At 36.7% G+C, this 17,760-nt stretch overlaps 1 protein-coding gene across 3 annotated transcripts in view; it reads left to right on the forward strand.

Moving 5' to 3' along the window:
- Positions 1–17,760, forward strand: part of RANBP3L (RAN binding protein 3 like) — a 55,380-nt gene that overhangs the window by 6,989 nt on the left and 30,631 nt on the right. The window lies entirely within an intron of this gene.

The following is a 17,760-nucleotide window of genomic DNA, read 5'->3' on the forward strand; positions in this document are numbered from 1 at the left end:
TATCCATAAATATGGGAAGTCTTTCCATCTTCTAATGTCTACTTTCAATTTATTTCTTCAGTGTACCATAATTTTCATTGTAGAAGTCTTTACCTCCTCAGTTAGATTTATTTTAGATATTATTTTTGAGGTTATGGTAATGAAATTGCTTTCTTGATTTATTTTTCACTGAATTCATTATTGTGGATAGGAAAGCTATTGCTTTTTGCATGTTGATTTTGTATACCACAAGGTAGTTTTCTAGCATGTGTTTGCTGAGGTATTCAGTGATAAGAAATGAGGTAATAATTCTTTTATAACTCTTTGGGTGGAACAAAATTACACTTGATTCCATAAAGCTCTAACTTTGCTGTATTTTTTTTTTTAATCATTCTTCATGTTTTAGTCTGTGCTTTTGAGGGATTTGGAAGACAATGAACCAGGCTGGGGAGATAGCTTGCCTTGCAAGCCCAAGGTCCTGGGTTCAATCCCCAGCACCAAAAAAAAAAAAAAGATGGAAGACAATGAACCTCCCTTAGAACTATGTAAATATGAATTTTAAGTCTAAGTAGTTCCTATGTACTATGTCATTAAATTTGCTTGGAATCTAAACCACAAAACACAAACTATATCTAGATTGTTGAGAATGAACCATTTCTTTAAGTGTTTTCTGTGGATATTCATGAATGCACTTAATTTCAAACACAGAAAATGTAAGCATTGAGGAACTAAAAATAGGAATTTAATAGGTATTACAAAAGTAATGCATTTTATATGAAAAATATAAAATAAAAAAATATTTTTATATGAAGAATAACAAGAAATCCTGTTATACTTTTCAAAATACATTTGTATTAGATTTCACTTTTATGAATCTAAACTAGTGTTACTGAGTATACAACCTAACATCTTTGGGATGACACACAGTTAAAATGGACTGGGATTATATTTCTATTTTTCTGTCACTAAAAGGGAGCCTTAAAGAGGCTCCAATGAGTTTTGGTCTATCTACAAAGTTATTACTGGCATTTATAGAGTAATTGGTAGAAACAAATATAGAATAATTAGAAAAGGAGAAATCATATATTTCTAAACTATTAGATTTGATCATGTTCAAGTTCCTACACAGTAGAGAAATCCTTTCCATAATAAGCTTCCCTTACAGATGTTACATATGTGAGGATTTGATGTTAACAGACTTTCAGTTTTTCAAGATGAAGAGTTCTGCAGATTGGTTGTACAACAATGTGAATATAATTAATGCTACTGAACTATACACTTGAAAATGGTTAAGATGGTAACTTTTATATACATGTATTTTTACCACACTTAAAAAAATGTTAAGGTTTCCTAAGGCCATCCTAATTACAGTTTTGAAGCTGAATTTAACAAAAGCAAACCAACATGTTAAGAACTCTTACAACTCAAGAAAAACAATTTGATTTAAAAATGGCAAATGACATCATAACTTGAAGAAGAAGATATACAAATGGCCAATAAGGCCAATAAAAGACGTTCAACATCATTTTAATGATTTCTAGTCTTCATAGAAATGCAAAATACAACTACCATTCAGTATCACTTCATATCCACCAGAATGGCTAAAATGTAACATACTGATAATGTGATATTTGGAGCAAAATGTGGAATAGCCAGAACTCAATGTTACACAGAGTGAAAAGAAGTCAAAACCAAAAGAGTGCATTATGTATTCTTCATATTATCAGTATGTTAAATTTTAGCCATTCTGGCGGATGTCAATGATAGAAATCAGAATACTGATTGCCCAGGGGGAGGGGAAGAACTAGAACAGGACACTACGGAACTCACTGGGATATTGGAAATGTTCTGTATCTTTTGTTGTTGTTGTTTTGTTGAAGATATTCTTTAGTTTATTATAGAGTTTCCTTCTTAGGAGAAATCATGGGAGAAAACACTCAGGATTCGCCACCAGGAATAATTGAGTTTCTTTCAATTAATTGAAAATCTTAAAAATGCTTTAGATGCTATTAGACATGTAACTGAACTTATTTCTCTCTTTGAGTTGATGGCTAGCAAGTTCAAATTAAATTTAGGATTTACCACAAATAAGTGTGTAATAACCTCACAATTATATTTTATCTAGTGAATTTTACCCAACTTAATCTATTTTTCTTCCTTTTATATCCCTTGCTAGTCCCATTCTTTTAATCTTATCAATGCCTTATTAGAAGTAGCATTAAATGACTAATTCTGGAGTAAAGCAAGCTATACATGAATCTTTAATTAGGATAATCTCAAATTAATTTGAGTTTTCCCTAACACAAAAGTAATTTAAAAGATGAAATATACTGTGAAAAAAAACAAAAACAGCAACCAAAACAATCAAACCAATATATCATACATAAAATCATTGATCTTAGGAGTTTGGAGTTGGGTTTAAGAAATCTTACTTGTACCAAGACAGGATTCTTATTTCAGGTCCCTGACTCATAATATGCCATAGTTATAACATTTCTAATAATGGAGAGATGGGAGTGGGGCATCTTTCCTTAGTATTAGTCATCTTGGGTTAGTTTTTCTCATTCTGTCTTTTAATATTCTACACCAATTGATATTAAATCTTGACTCTGAACAATGTTTGTCCCACCTATTTAATAACCTTCAAATATCTTAAGCAAATGGTCATGTTAATCCCTTGGTTTTCTTTTTTTATTACTTATTAAGCATAGAGAAGTTTTCAAGACTTTATTGCTTCAAGGATTTCCCTCAAACTTCAGCAATACATGAGGATTCACCTTAGCTTTGTAAATACTGTTATTACTTCAATATTATTTGATTATTCCCATTACTTGAGAGCAAATAAATTAGTATTGAAAATGTTCTATATTTTGACAGAGGTTTTGATTACATGAACACATACCTTGTGAAAATCACCTGTGCACTTCATTCCATGTAATTTATACCTCGTTTTTTAAAACATGAGATTGCCTGGGAGATCTCTTATTCCAAAGCTTTTTGGAGGCCTCTATTGGCAACTGCATTGAATTAGTGAGGAATGTCTCAGTGAATTTTAGTAATTTGCCCAAGAACATAACAGCATCTTACTGGCAGAGTATCCACAGCATAACTCAGGAAATATCAAGCCTTCAAGATGAAATGTTAGTCATTACTTCAGACATGCTTAATAATTAGTGGTAATGTACTGTTTCATTTGTCCCTGAAGCTTAGAATTTCTCTATTAATAACAGAGCAACCTAAAATTGCCAAACTGGTAAGATTGATACGCAATAAATTAAAAACATGATTAAAAAAATGGTCTGAAAGCTGGGGCTGAGGTATAACTCAGTGATAGAGTATGTGTTTAACATGCATGAGGACCTGGGTTTGATCCCTAGCGCCCTCCATAATATACACACACACACAAACACACACACACACACACACACACACACACACATTTATATATATCCAGGGTTAGACCTCAGTATGTCTTTATTTCAGGCATCTGCCTTTTTATTACTTGAGATTCTTCATTATCAATGATTTTTCTTACATTTCAGAATTCAGTGTTTTATTATTTTAGTCATGACTGACTCATAACTTATCCTTTAATAAATAGCAAAATGGACTATTTCATCGAGATTTTTGTGACCCAACTTTTTCTTCTTCCTTTTGCTTGAATTTACATTCATTCTTCATTCTATTCAATAAATATTTACTGAGTGTCTGCCATGTATCAGGCACTGTTCTAGGTTCTAATGAACAAAGCAGTCAACCTTCCTGCCCATGTGGAGCTTCTTTTCTGACAGTCAGATGGCAGACAATACAGACTAGAAATAAGAAAAATATGCAGTATAAAGGGTAAAAAAGGAGATGGTGAATATGGAGAAAAATTAAGCAGGAAGAATGGTGAGTGTCATAGTTGGGGTCCCATCTAAACCGCATGCTCAGGGAGCACCTCATTAAGAAGAAGAAATTTGAGTAAAGATGAAGACCTGTAGGAATTGAGGATGAGAGCTGTCCCAATCTGGGGAAAGAGCAGTCCAGTTCAGTAAAATTAAGTGCACAGAATGAGGTTTAGAAGTCAGTCTCAGCATACATTTGTTTCAACTTTGTTCTTGATTCACTTGTGTTAGTACATCATCACTACAGTTGTCTACCCTTTTTTGCAGGGAATGCATTTCAAGACCCCAGCGGATGTCTAAAACTGCTGATGGTACTGAAGCCTAAATATGCTATGCCTGTTCCTGTACAGCCAATCCACCATAGCCATAATTTCTATATCCGAGGATTCAATCAACCTTGGATTGAAAGCACTGGGGTGGGGATTGCAGGGTTGCATCTGTACTAAACATGTACATTTTTCTGGTCATTATTCCCTAACTGATACCATATAACATCTATTTACATAACATTTATATTTTATTAAGTATTACAAGTGATTAAGGAATTATTTAAATCATACAGGAAGATTGCCTAGGTTGTATACAAATACAACACCACTTAATATAAGGTTATTGAGCATCTGTGGGTTTTGGTATCCACCAGGGGTCCTGGAACCTATCCACAACAGTTACCAAAGGATGACAATATACACATACCTAGGATAAATTTAACTTATAAATTAGATGTAGTAAGAGATTAATAATAACCAATAATAAATAGAATAATTATCATATACTGTAATCAAAGTTATTTAGAAATTTTGAATTATTTCCAAATTTTTTCATTTAATATTTTTAGATGGAGGTTGCCATGGTAACAAATTGGAAAGTGAAACCATAGATGCTTTAGTCAGCTTTACATTGCTTTGCTCAAACCACTTAGAGAAGGACAAGTTTCAGTCATCCCAGTCCATAGGTGGCCAACTCCACAGATGTGGCCCAAGGTGAGTGAACACATAATGGCAGAAGGACATGATGGAAGAGTACTGATCCATTCATGACAGTCGAGAAGCAAAAAACGAGGAAGGAACCACAAGGAAAAATGACCCTTCCAAGTAACTCCCCCAGTGACTTATCTCCTCTAGCTACATCCCACCTGCATACAAGTTACCATCCCAGTCAATCTATTCAAAGTAGGATGGACTGATCAAGTTACAAATCTCACAATACTATCATTTCACTTCCAAACACTCCTGTATTAACACAGGAGCATTTGGAGGACACTTCATCTCCAAACCATAACATTCCAACTCTGCTCTTGAAAGTTCATGTCCATCTCAAAATACAAAAATGCATTTTGTTCATCTCCAAGAGTCCCATAGTCTTGACAGTTGTATCATTTCCCAAAAGTCTAAGTCTAAAATCTATTCTGAGACTCAAGGCAAACTCTTGGCTACGAGCCCCTGTAAAAATCTAAAGCAAATTACACATATCCAATATACGATGGCACAGAGCAAACATTCCCATTCCAAAAGGAAGGAACAGGGACACTCGAATAAGGGTTGGGATCCAAGTAGGACTGAAACCCATTGGGAAAACAGGTCCTGGAACTCCATATACAGCATCTAGGACACTTGACTATGAGAAATTATTTCCAAAGGGCTTGGATGGCCCTGCCCCTTTGGCCTTTCTGGTTGTAGCACACATGGGTTCTTTTCTAGCCTAACTCTCTCCTCAACCTGTTGAGGAAAGCTGCTGCTTTTCTTGGAAGACTGTCTATGTTACTAGCATCTCTTAATTCCATCCCCCTTTCAGCTCCACCTTCATAGCTTCATGCATCACCCTCTCAGGAGCAACCTGCTGGGACTCTAATCCTGCTACTCTTTATCTGGTCTCATGAGTTTCCTTTGAAATCTCAGTGGAAGTCTTGATGACCCCTTAACTCAGACATCCTACATTTCTCCAGAACCAGCACCATGTGGATAATATCAAGGTCTGCTGTCAGTTTATGCAGTAGCTAAGTCCCCTGGAATCATGGTTATAGTGGCCCTGGAAGTGCCTGGGTGGCTGAGCATGGTGAAAGGACTTCCTAGGGCCCCTGTATTCAAGAAGGGCACCCTTATGATCTCTTCTCAAAGAATTTTTCCCTTCTACACACTAGAACCTGCAGTGGGTGTGTGGCCTTGTAAATTCCTGAGATTCCTGCGAGCCATTTTTCCTATTGTCTCTGTATAAAGTACTTAGCATCTCTTTAGTGGATTTACTCTCTTTAATGACCAATCTTCCTTGGCCCTAGTTCTACAATCACTTTTCTGGCTAGACTCCAATTTTTTAAATCCTTAAGCTCTAATTTCTGCTCCTGATTCTTATAGTAAACCTGGCAAAAAGTTTCCAGCAATACCCATGCCTCTGCTTGAACGTTGTTCTGCTTTGAGATTTCCTCTTCCAGTTTAATTAGTCCATCACCTTTAAATTCAGTCTCATACCAGGTTTCAGGACATGGGTGAAATGTAGACAAATATTTTGCCAGAATATAACATGGGTGGCCTCTAGTTCAACTCTCAATAGAGTTTTCATTTCCCTCTGAAATCTCATGAGCACAGTTTACATTCCTACAGGCATTGTGGTCTGAGTTCCCACAAGGATTGCTTATGAAGCTCTCATTACATTCTAAAACTTTTCCAGCTTGCAGCTCCAAACTTTCCCAAATTCATCCAGCAAACCATTTTCACAGGTTTCTGAACCACATGGTCAAGTTAGTCAGGTTAGACCCCATTGCTGCTACCAATTTCTGTATAAGTCAGTTTTGCATCACTGTGACCAATATACATGACAAGAACAACTTAGTGGAGAAAAATTTTATTTTTGACTTGTGGTTTTAGAGGTTCGGTCTATGGTCAGCCAACTCCATTGTTCTGGGCCTGAGTTGAGACAGAGCATCATGGTAGAAGGGTGGGGAAATGCTGTTTCATTCATGGCACCGAGGAATCAGAGAGAGAGGAGAAGGGGCCTCAGAGAAGAAAAATTCTTCCTAGGCATTTCCCTAGTGACCCACCTCCTTCAACCTAAGGTAGTGCCCCACCTACCTATAGGAAATACCTAGTTATTCAAACAAGGATGGACTATTTAGGTTGCAGTTCTCATTATCCAATCATTTCACCTCTGAACACTCTTGCATTAACACAGGAGCTTTGAGGCGGATACCTCATATCCAAAACATTAAGGTAGATAAAAAGAGATTCCTATATAATAACTTAAGCATTACCTGGAGAATCCCTGCAGAACTTAACTAAACACAGTTCCTGGATTTCATACTGACTTTTTATTCAGAAATTCAGGGTTGGGGAATTGGGGGGAAGAGCTAAAATTTTTCATTTCCATTAATTTCATGGTGTGCTGGTGCAGAGACCATACTTTTAAAATCTCCTGTATTGAAGGGATAAATGAGACCAGAATGACTGAGCTAACTTAAGTGAGCATTGGGAATATAGTTGAAAAATGAAGGGGAGAGGAAGGAAAAGGCACTTAAATAATGTCTTGGCCACCATGGTGAACTCTTTGACTTTGACTATTGAGTGCAATGGGAGATGTTTCACATCAACTTAAGCTAATCTGGTCATTTACAACCTCAAGATTCTTTTGGGGAGGTAATAGCAGCCACCAAAAAGTTAAAGATAGGGTAAAAGTAAGTTATTACTCCATAACTCATTATCATGCTAAAATTAAGCATGTCTTAGACTGAGTTCTTTTAGATAGGGAGATATTGATTAAATGAACCATTAACAAACAAGCATCAAACAGTTCATATGATGTGCCAAACTTCGTTTTTGCAGTAATCTGATTACATCTTGCCTAAAAGTTTTGTTGAAACAAGAAAGCATTCCACAGGCAGTATTCTGTGTAGTCAGTCAGTAACCAGCAATTCTTCTGCCCATGATTGGACACTGGACTTTCAGTATAAGCCTTAGGGCACTGTGTTTAAGAGTATGGCCTACAGGCCTTGCCAGATTCTTCTGTCTAGTTTGTGCAAGACAAGGCAGTATTCCTAAAATAGTTTAGGCAATCCAAAGGTCTTGAATGCCATTGATTGTACCAGTGAAAAATTCTGATGTTCTCTATGCTAATTCTTAGTCTTTGATATTGATTGAGATGGAAAAATGAGGAGCTATGATAAACCTCTGAGGTGTGGGCTTCCTGGTGTTGGCAACTACCACTGGGGTGTAAATTCCCCAGTGAGTCAACATATACTACCAAAAGTAATGAAATTTAACTCATTATCCACATATAAATCATACGGTCTTTGCTGGAGCCTTCTAAAGTCAATTCAACTGTCACAATAAGAAGCAGGATTTCCTTACATTTTGGACAGCAAATTATATTTAAAAATGATTAGAATGTATACAGCACTTTAAGATAAAGTCAGAAGGCTGGCCCCATGGAATGAAGGGCCAACATCTTGGCACATATATATAGCATACACAAGTGTTCTGCCACATGTGAGCTCAAGAGCTGGCAATAGCACGATTTTAAACTCCTTTTGCTATTCTGTTACCGAGCATGCCCTAGACACCGTAGATGATAACTTCAAGTAGGGGACCCATAAAATCCCTTTCAAAATTAAGATTCTATAATTTGGGGAGATTATGTTGGAATTAATGAAATAACTCATTTGTCCAAGCTTTGAGAGCAGAAAAATGGGTTTCTACCCTAGCTATCCCACAGTGCTCACACATTACTTAGAACAAATCATGTTTATGGATTGTTTATTATAAGCCAGACACTGTTTTAGGCACTTTTCATATGTTTGCTCATTTCTTCAACAAGTTCCAGGATGTGGCTAAGAGTAAGACCTCAGAGCTGAGGTCTTGGACCCAAAAGTTCCTAACCCGAAAGCCCTGACTCTAGAGCCTATAATTCAGTCCCTGCTCACTGCCTCTTATGTTGGCACAAAACCCTCAGCGAAGCAACTGTGAAGGGCCTCACTGGTAGCTGGCCCTCGACCTCATTTTGTGGTTTGGTCATTCAAAAACAGGATGCTATTAAATCATCAAATAAATTTTATATGCATTATGAAACACATCCAAATATCCCTCAGAAGGGAATATTTGACTCTAAAAGAGACAGGCAAGAAAATGCAGATGTATCAATGCTAGCCTATCAATCCAAAGCAAGTGGCTTGCTCCCTAGGTTAGTGGTTTTTGCTTAACTCTAAGTTAACTGCACACCCTATATTTCTTACTGCATGGAGCGTGAAAGGCGCAAGCAATGTACCATCTTTGGAACTGAGTTGATATGATCTTAGAGAAAGATGGTTGAGTTTTTGACAAAATAAGCAAACAGGATCCAAAACTTCAAATTAAAAAAGGACCAGATAAAAGTCATATTTTTTATTTAAGCTGGGGACTCTTTTTCAAATGCTGACTTGATTATTATGTTAAATCATTAACTTCACTTGAAATTTTAATTAACATTTAAGCAAGGTAAGTTTCACACCCGAGTTGCTTTTTAATGAAGTCTGTGGGCAAATCTGGCAAAATACTGAAAAGTCAGGATTTAATGCAGTAAATACCTGTAGTCAGTTAGAAGCTGCATTCCTTGTAGCCAATGGTCACATTGGTCTCTGTTGATGGCAGTAAACAAGCAAAAGGTCACAGGATGACATCTAGACTTTTAACCCAGGTGATAGTCTGAAGGTATTGGTGGAACGACTGGTGTAAGCAATTGGCATCAAATCTTTTCTCATTGTGATAAAATTCATGAGGGATATTGCCATCTAGAGAGGAAAGTAAAAGGAAAGTCTGAAAATGTTGGAAATGGACCATTTTAAAGGCCTTAGGTTTAACTGTGTTAGACTTTAGTTGTCTGCAGAGGAATGAAGTTGCAGATAAAGATTTATGTGTGCATGTATATTTATTTTTATAAATGGAGTATGGGCAAGACATAGACCCATGCTACAGATTATGAGGTTCTGTTTATTTAACAAGACCAACTTTTGTTGTAAGGAGGCTCATTCTCAAATATGGATTAAAAAATTTTTAGCGTTTTCTTCGTTTTTTTCTCCCCTGAAAACTGAATAAGGTAAAATCATGTAGTAGAATTAATTACTTTGATAGTAGGAGGAAGCAAAGAAGGTTTGGAAGAATTTTTTAGAAAACAATTCTAGCTGCAAATCTAGAGATGAGAAAAAACCTAACGATAAAGAAAACAAATGTAAAATATATCATAATGTGCCAAACTTCTTTCACAGTTCCAGTATTCAGCTCCTAATATTGTTACTGTCCTTGCTCATGGTAGGCAATTAAAATTTATTAAATGGCTCAACACTGTTTTTCTTAAATAGTTCATCCAAGTGATTGACAGTTGTAAATTACTGAATGTTAAGAACTTCAAAGATCTCTTAGTTCAACCGATTTTATTTATCACAAATATGAAACCAGAAGGGAAATCAGTGCTTAAAGTTAGCAGTTAGTGCAGTAAATACCTGCAGTTTGTGCAGAGCTGGGACTATACTTTCATTTTCTTTTAAGAATTTTATGATATGATATGGATAGAAAAATTAAGGAAACTTTAATTTTCCTATTTAAAAATACCCATAAAAGAGTGCTTTCTAGATTTTTAATAATTCTAACATTATGTAGAGAAAATTATGAATATAGAAGGGAGAAGGGAAAGAAGGAGCAATGAGGAGGAGTAGGTGAGAAAGAGGGTGTCAGAAATATAGGCTCAAGTGAAAGCAAATAAAGGAGGAGGAGGAAAATGGAAAATGCTAACACTGGACAAATGTATTAAGATGTGGTGTATACTCACAGTGGAATATTATTTAGCCTTTTAAAGTAATGAAATTCCGATACTTGTGTGAGGCACCTAGAAGCGTCAGATTCAGTTAGAAAACAGAATCGTGGCTCCCAGGGGCTGAGGGGAGAGTGGAAGGGGGACTTACTGTTTAATGGTGCAGAGTTTCAGTTTGGGATGATGAAAAAATTTTGAAGACAGTGGTTACAGTTCTACAAGCATGTGAATGTACATAATGCTACCGTGCACACCTGAACGTAGAGTGGCCATTGTTTTATGTTGTTTTGTCACCATTGGAACAATTTTTCGAAGTCATCACTTAATTTGAATATTTCTCCAATCTTCTAACCTTGGTTTGTCTTAATACTTTAGGGTCATAGAAGCTCAAAGGAAGGAATTTACAGAATTAAAAGATTGTTTTCAGTTTTCTTGAGAATTTTTCAAGTCACGCAAATTTTAAGAGTGAAAAATGTTTTTCTTGTAATTTTCTTTAAGGATGACGAGCAAAACTTTTTTGTCGTGTATATAAATTACTAACTATCTGGCCTTTACTTTTCCCAAACATGTTCTAGTACAATGCGATAAGATATCTGTGCAGAACTGTCTGTGGCAGGCATCACATTCTTCTCATTCTGTTCCTATTCCTGGAGGCCTGGTAGGGCAGCTCATTTTTCAGGCAGAGGAGCAGATGACTAAAGCCCTCCAAGGGCCTTTGCATGTTCCTAGGAGGAGAAGGGACACAGGCCTTCTGGATGTGTGAGGGCTTGGATGGCAGCTTGCCCTCTTTCTTCCTGATGAGGTCTTCAAGGACTTGTTCCATCTATTCCTCTGGGAATGGGCAAGCAAGAAGCCTTTTTCCTTCCTTGCTCAAAGGTTCAAGACAAGGGGAAATAAGTTTAAGGAAAAGAGCTTTGGAATTGGAAGAAGTTGCAATCCTTTCTCCATCTGGTCTGTGTTTCAGGAATCCATGGAGAGATTTAAAAATAGAGTGTTTTTCCACTGAAGAGGAAGAGTTTAAATTTACCTGAATTCAATACATGAAGCTATTAAATAGTGATTTAATTCTTACTAACATATTTTGTGTCAAAATCGCCTCCTCAGTTTTAGCAGTAAACACTACTAGAGAACTGTTTAAAATCAACTTTAAGAATATGCCATTCTGAACATGCATCTGTGTCTGCTTAAGGTATATTTTCAACGTCCCTTGAAACCTAGGCTTTATTTCTATTCCCCCATCCCTCAGCAAAATGGAGAGACCCAATTCTAACACATGGGAGCATTTTCACACTGCAATATATTCTGAGGGGATGTGATTTACAAGTGCTGTCAAATGAAATATGTGGTTCCAAATGACACTGGTTGACCACACCCACCTTAGAACACATTCTGCACCTCTGTTAGCCCTTGGACTCGAATGAGGAGTGATGTAGAGAACAGCAGATCTTCTTGGCATTCTCAAATCAGAAGTCCCAAATTTGCCGTGATAAATAAATTCAAGTAAAACTTATAAGTATTCTTATCACAAAAGAAAACAATAGGGTTATTTACAGATAAAATACCACCTCAAATTACAGAGAAATGTGCTCTGTCAAAGGTAATACATTTTTCTGTTATTTTTGCCAGTGGCTGAAAATAAATATTGATACAGAGATTTCAAATTGCTAGAATCACCATGCTTTGCCTACAGACATTCCTGAACAAACCTCAGAATATGAACAAATAGTAGATGAATAAAAGAAGCATCTTGCATGTTTACAGATGGCAATACAAAAGGGCAGAAGACCCATGCAGCATGGGACCACAGCTCCACCAGGTCTGCACAGAACCTTGGGGGCAGGAGAGAGCCATCATACCCTCACCATGTCACCCTTCAGAAAAGAAGCAACTGAGTTCACAACGAACTCATGGTAGAAGCCCTGAGGGAGGCTGACTTACAGGGAAAGCCATGAGAGTTGGAATCAGCTCTCACCTGCTTTGGTGTCAAATCCCTAAATGCCATTAATGCAACTGGGGCACATCTTCTGAGGGTAGAGCCTTAGTTCTCTCATGAGTAGAAGGGTTTGATAACTTACCTCTGGAGAATCATATCATGTAATCAGAGCTGCAGCTTACTAAGCACTTCTTACCTGTCAGGCTCTGTGCTAAGCATTCGACGAATGTGACCTGGCTTAATCATTACAGTAACTCTGTGAGGTAGGCCTAATGATGACCATTTCACAGATGAGGAAACCTGGCCTTGGAGGGAGTCTGGTGACCTGCCCTCGCTCATGTGGCAGGTGAAGGAGGGGGGATCTTGAATCCAGGCCTGTTTTCTCCAAAATCTAAGTTTTAAAAATCATATGTTCTGGCTCCCAGTAGTCATTCGTTTAGTCACTAAATATTAAACATTTAAATATGTAAATGCATTACCCTTGACAGAGCACATTTCTCTGTAATTCATAATAGGTAAAATATGATGCAATTGTAAGTTGTCCTGTTATGGCAGTCCATAAAAGAAACATCCTAAGAGAGCAGCAAGAACATTTTTTAGTACTTGTTAACTTTACACTAAGTTAAACATTTCAAAAGGCAAAAGCATAGAGAATAGTCATAACCTACACAAGCAATTCATATAGGAGCTACTGTCTTTTAAAGGGGAGGAAAAAGAAATAATTCAAAAGTAATGTTTTGACATTGAAACAATTGTGAAATGTGATGGAGCATGTCGGATATCAATTGAAAATGCTCTGCTGAAATACAAAGAGGATCTCATGATACAATTCCAGTCATTCTCAATATAGAGCACATGCACACAATGACTATATCTTTGGGGATCAATTACAGAATGTTCTCAAAAAATATAAAGTCAATTTCTTCCGACCTTATGGTATTTAACAGAGTACTTTTTGCCAGATATGGAATGATTTAATTAAAATTCTTTGGTTTTAGCAACCTGTAAACTTCTCTATAAAGACATTAGTGAAGGCAATGACTTTAAGAAATGAAAATAATTTTTCTTCAATTGAATTGTTATTGCTGCACATCTCCAAGTTCTACAATGAAAATGAAATTAAGTCCCAGGCTACAGCCTTCTACCACATCTGACTCGTGAATGAAGCAGTGCAGTTTGGAGACCAGGTGAGAAGTCATTCAATAGAACTTTCAGGCACTGGGTTCTACTTCCAGAAGGGCAATACGGCCTGCATTTAACACGGCCTCTGATGCTTCTTGTTCTTGAGCACAATAGATATTTTCTTAACCCTTGAGTTTTCAAAATTGGTCTGTGTCTAGATCTAAGACCAATGAGCAAATCAGTAAGCAAAGAGATGGGTCTTTGGAACTTACCATGAATTCGTTCCTTCATGATTATTAGCAGAAGCTGAGGAAATGGAATGGACTAGAAAAAGATCTGAATTGTGTTAGTGGGACTGAGGGTTTCTTCCTGTCATCTCCAGTTTCCTGTTGTGAGATGATTCCCATTCTGAAATAAGTACTTTCTTCATCAGCTTGGGGTTGACAAGAAGAGTAGCAACTTTTCTCATTTTGTTCTCATGTTGATTCTTTTTTCCTCTAGTGTGTGATTCTCATAAATGAATCCAAACTAAGTGGTTTATTTCTTAACATTGGCAGTTTATAACTTCATTTCCAATAAAAACTTAAAGCAGTTTTTAAAACTGCAGAATTTGATGAAAAGAAATAAGGGTTTCCCCTTTTATTTCCTATATGTCTGTGTTTTTTATGAACAGCTGGTATTGATGGGACATGAAATTGGTTTGAGCTTCAGCAGGGGGAGCAGGGCCACCATCATTGCAGGGGGTCCATTCATCTGGGGTCTTAAATGGAACTAGTGCTTTGAGTCCACCTGGAAAACTCCTGTGTAAACTGTCCCCTGGTATCCTGTTTATTTTACCTTTGAGTCAGTACAAAGTATCTCATTTAAATAGAACCCAGAGTGTTCCATCACAATTAAGAATGTCAACTTGTGGTTCCAACACCTCCTTCTGCAAAGACATATTTTTTAAAAAATATTTTTTATGGGTAATTTGTTATTTATTATATTCCTTTTTCATTTTTACAGGGTTCCTCCATATATGGCTAGAGATAAGTACAGAATATCTTGTGCTTGTGGTTCTTTTGTGAATTGGCACAGGTCCCTTTTCCTTCTGGATCTACTACACTTTGCCCTTTATCAAAACATCTTTAGAAGATTTTAATATAGCTTTGGGTTTTGTTTGTTCTTTTGAAAAAAAATCAAAATTGTGATTCAGAACCTATGTTTCTTCTTCCCTGGGTGCCATACAAAGATTGAGGGTACCTGCTATGATTTGTCTATTGTTTTCTACAGATGTCATTTTTCACATTTGAGAATTCAGACTTTTTTCAAATTCTTGTTGAAGAATCTTAGAACTATGACAAATGCTTTCGTTGTATTTTTATACTCCCAGGTTAAATTTTTGCTTTACACAAACATTTTAATACATATTTAATAATCTCAATCAGTGGCATTTTCTAACTTTTTTTTTTTTTTCATTAAAAAAAAGCGAGATTTCAGCCATATTATTAAAACAGAAAACAAACTTTTGTATCTGGGAGGAAAACTTTCATGATGTGAAGTGGAAAATTTGAATTACTAATTTCAATATCAATACTGATATTTTAATATCCTTACTATAGGGATTTCTTTTTAAGTCATTGGAGTAGCCCATGGCTTTATCTTATGTTAAATTATAATAGCCATAGTATATAGTTTGAATAGAAATTATTTTCTATTTGAGAGCTTCGAAGTCAGTTTCTATTTCTGCCAATTTTCTCAGAATATCCTGCAGGTTTAGTAACTAACCCCAGTAGCCTCCACTACTCTTCCTGAATTTGATCTCACTTGACAGAAACCTGGGGATGCTTTGAGGACTTCCTCTCAAATATTAATATGTGCACTTGTAGAGTGCAGATTCTGACTCAGAAGGTCTGGGGTGGGGCCTGAGACTGTGCATCTCTAACAAATTCCCCATCAGTGCTGCTGTCTGTCTGGACCACACTTTGAGGGGCAAGACTCTCTAAGACTATCTGAATTAAGAAATTTCCTGATATTCAAAGATAAAATAAGTAACAAAGGTAGGGGAACAACAGGGAAAAATGAAGAGGAACTAGGGGTGAGAATAAGTAGTGAGTGAAAAGTAAAACAAAGATGGGGAACAATGAGCTATTTCCTCCAGGGCTGGGTGGGTCCACATGACATAGAACTAGAGAGTACAAGGGAAAGGGAGTCAAGTTTACTGAATGTCTTGTGTGCAACCTGTAGTCTGACATGTTGCTTTATGTTTCTGTATGTGTGTTACATATAGAGATACCACATCTGGATACGTAGGGAGACGTGTGCGTGTGTGGAGGATGGTGAGATAGATGCATACATTCATGCATGGATGACAAATAGAGAAATAGTCTGCTTTGCTCCAAAAGGATTGAAGAGAAAGCTGCTCTCATGTGCATACTTTAATCCTCATAACAACTCTTTAAAAATATATTCAGAAAGAGAAAGTAAAAATCTGAGACTGGAGTAGTTTTACTGAAACACAGCTCTAGGTCTATCTGACTTCAAAGTTCTCAAATCTTTGCTTTGACCAACCAGAAAGTCAAATGAAAGTGACAGAGGTTGAAGAAGACAGGGTCATAAAGAAAATTAAAGAACAGAGTGAGACAGTGCCCAAGAAGAAGAAATTAGAGAGGAGGATGTGGCAGAGACACATGGAAAGGTCCAGGAAGACAGGGAAAGGAATGTGCAGAGCCTGCCAGGCGTATAGTCCAAGTGGATCATTTCTAGTCCTGGTAGCAATTAGAAGTAGCCCATTAGGCAGGGATTACTGCCACCCTCTTCTGTAAAGACTTTTTCCACAAACTTTTTCAGCCCTGGCTTGAATAACCTGTTTCTATCCTGGATGGATACCTTGGTTTTCATCTTCCCTAAACTACCAAGCAGCAAGAAGATGTCTGCCATTCTCAGAGTGGAAGAAGCTATGAAGGAGATAGTTGGGGAGTTCTTGAGGTGGCCTGTCCCCATGTTCACTGGGACTCTGGGCCACAGGTACTCCACTCTCAGTGTCCTCTTCAGCTTTGGGGCTCTCCTTTTGGCTCAATAGATCCTTGCAAAACCCCTCTTCTGAAATAATTCATGCACTAAATCCTCCACTTACTTTCTTAGTTGAAATAGTTTTGTCAGAGGCTGAGTCAATCAAAATATAGAATAAAGGTAAGAACATCCTCTTAAAACCCACCTAAAATTTGGGAGTGGGGAATTGTGGTACATATTAAAATAGGGAAAAAATAAGTTCACATTTATTGTGAGCACTGACTGGGATGGCACCTGGGAATCCAGAGAAACAAAACTAGTACATAATATGCATAATATTCAGCTACATTCTTGTGTGGTGACTTGAATGAATGTTTTGAATAAAGATGAAAGCCAAAACATAAAATGCTTTCCCGGGGTTTAGATGGTATTATAAAGAGCAGATCTACAATTGTTCTGAGCCAGTTGCAATTGCTTTCTGAACTCAGTGATTCCATCTTACTCACACCTTTATTTCCATATATTTTAATGCAGAGAAAAGTTAAACCCAAGAAATAAGGTATTAGATGCTTGCTGGAGAGTATAACTCAGTAAGAGGTCTAACCTTGGCAGAGAGCTTGAGATTTGTCTTCTAATTATGGGCATCTGACATTATGATAGAAAAGGAATTATTTTCAAATTTTGATTTTAGTTTTCAAAATTATGCCTATGTGTGTAGTTTAAGAAGTAAAATGGTTCCATAAGGCTTTTTTGGAAAAAATAGCAATCTTCTCCTTGTCCTTTTCTTTGCTCTCACTTTTCTTGATCCCCAGAGTTTAAAGCATCCAGCCCTCACAGCTATTTCTTAAAATATTCACCTCTGCAACTCCAAATACCATGAATATAATGCTACTTTTTAAATTTTATGTCTGAGTTTTATTAGCTCATCACTATGAAGAAATTTAATCCCCCTTTATCGATTTCACTGAACTCTGTGACCACTACCACCTCTACTGTACACATGCATACTTTTGACTTCCCCATCTTCTCAAAATTGCTTTATAAGTTTGATCAGATCAGTATTTCATTACTGATACAGAT

This window comes from Sciurus vulgaris (genome assembly GCF_902686455.1).
Source record: "Sciurus vulgaris genome assembly, chromosome: 6".
Taxonomy (NCBI): domain Eukaryota; kingdom Metazoa; phylum Chordata; class Mammalia; order Rodentia; family Sciuridae; genus Sciurus; species Sciurus vulgaris.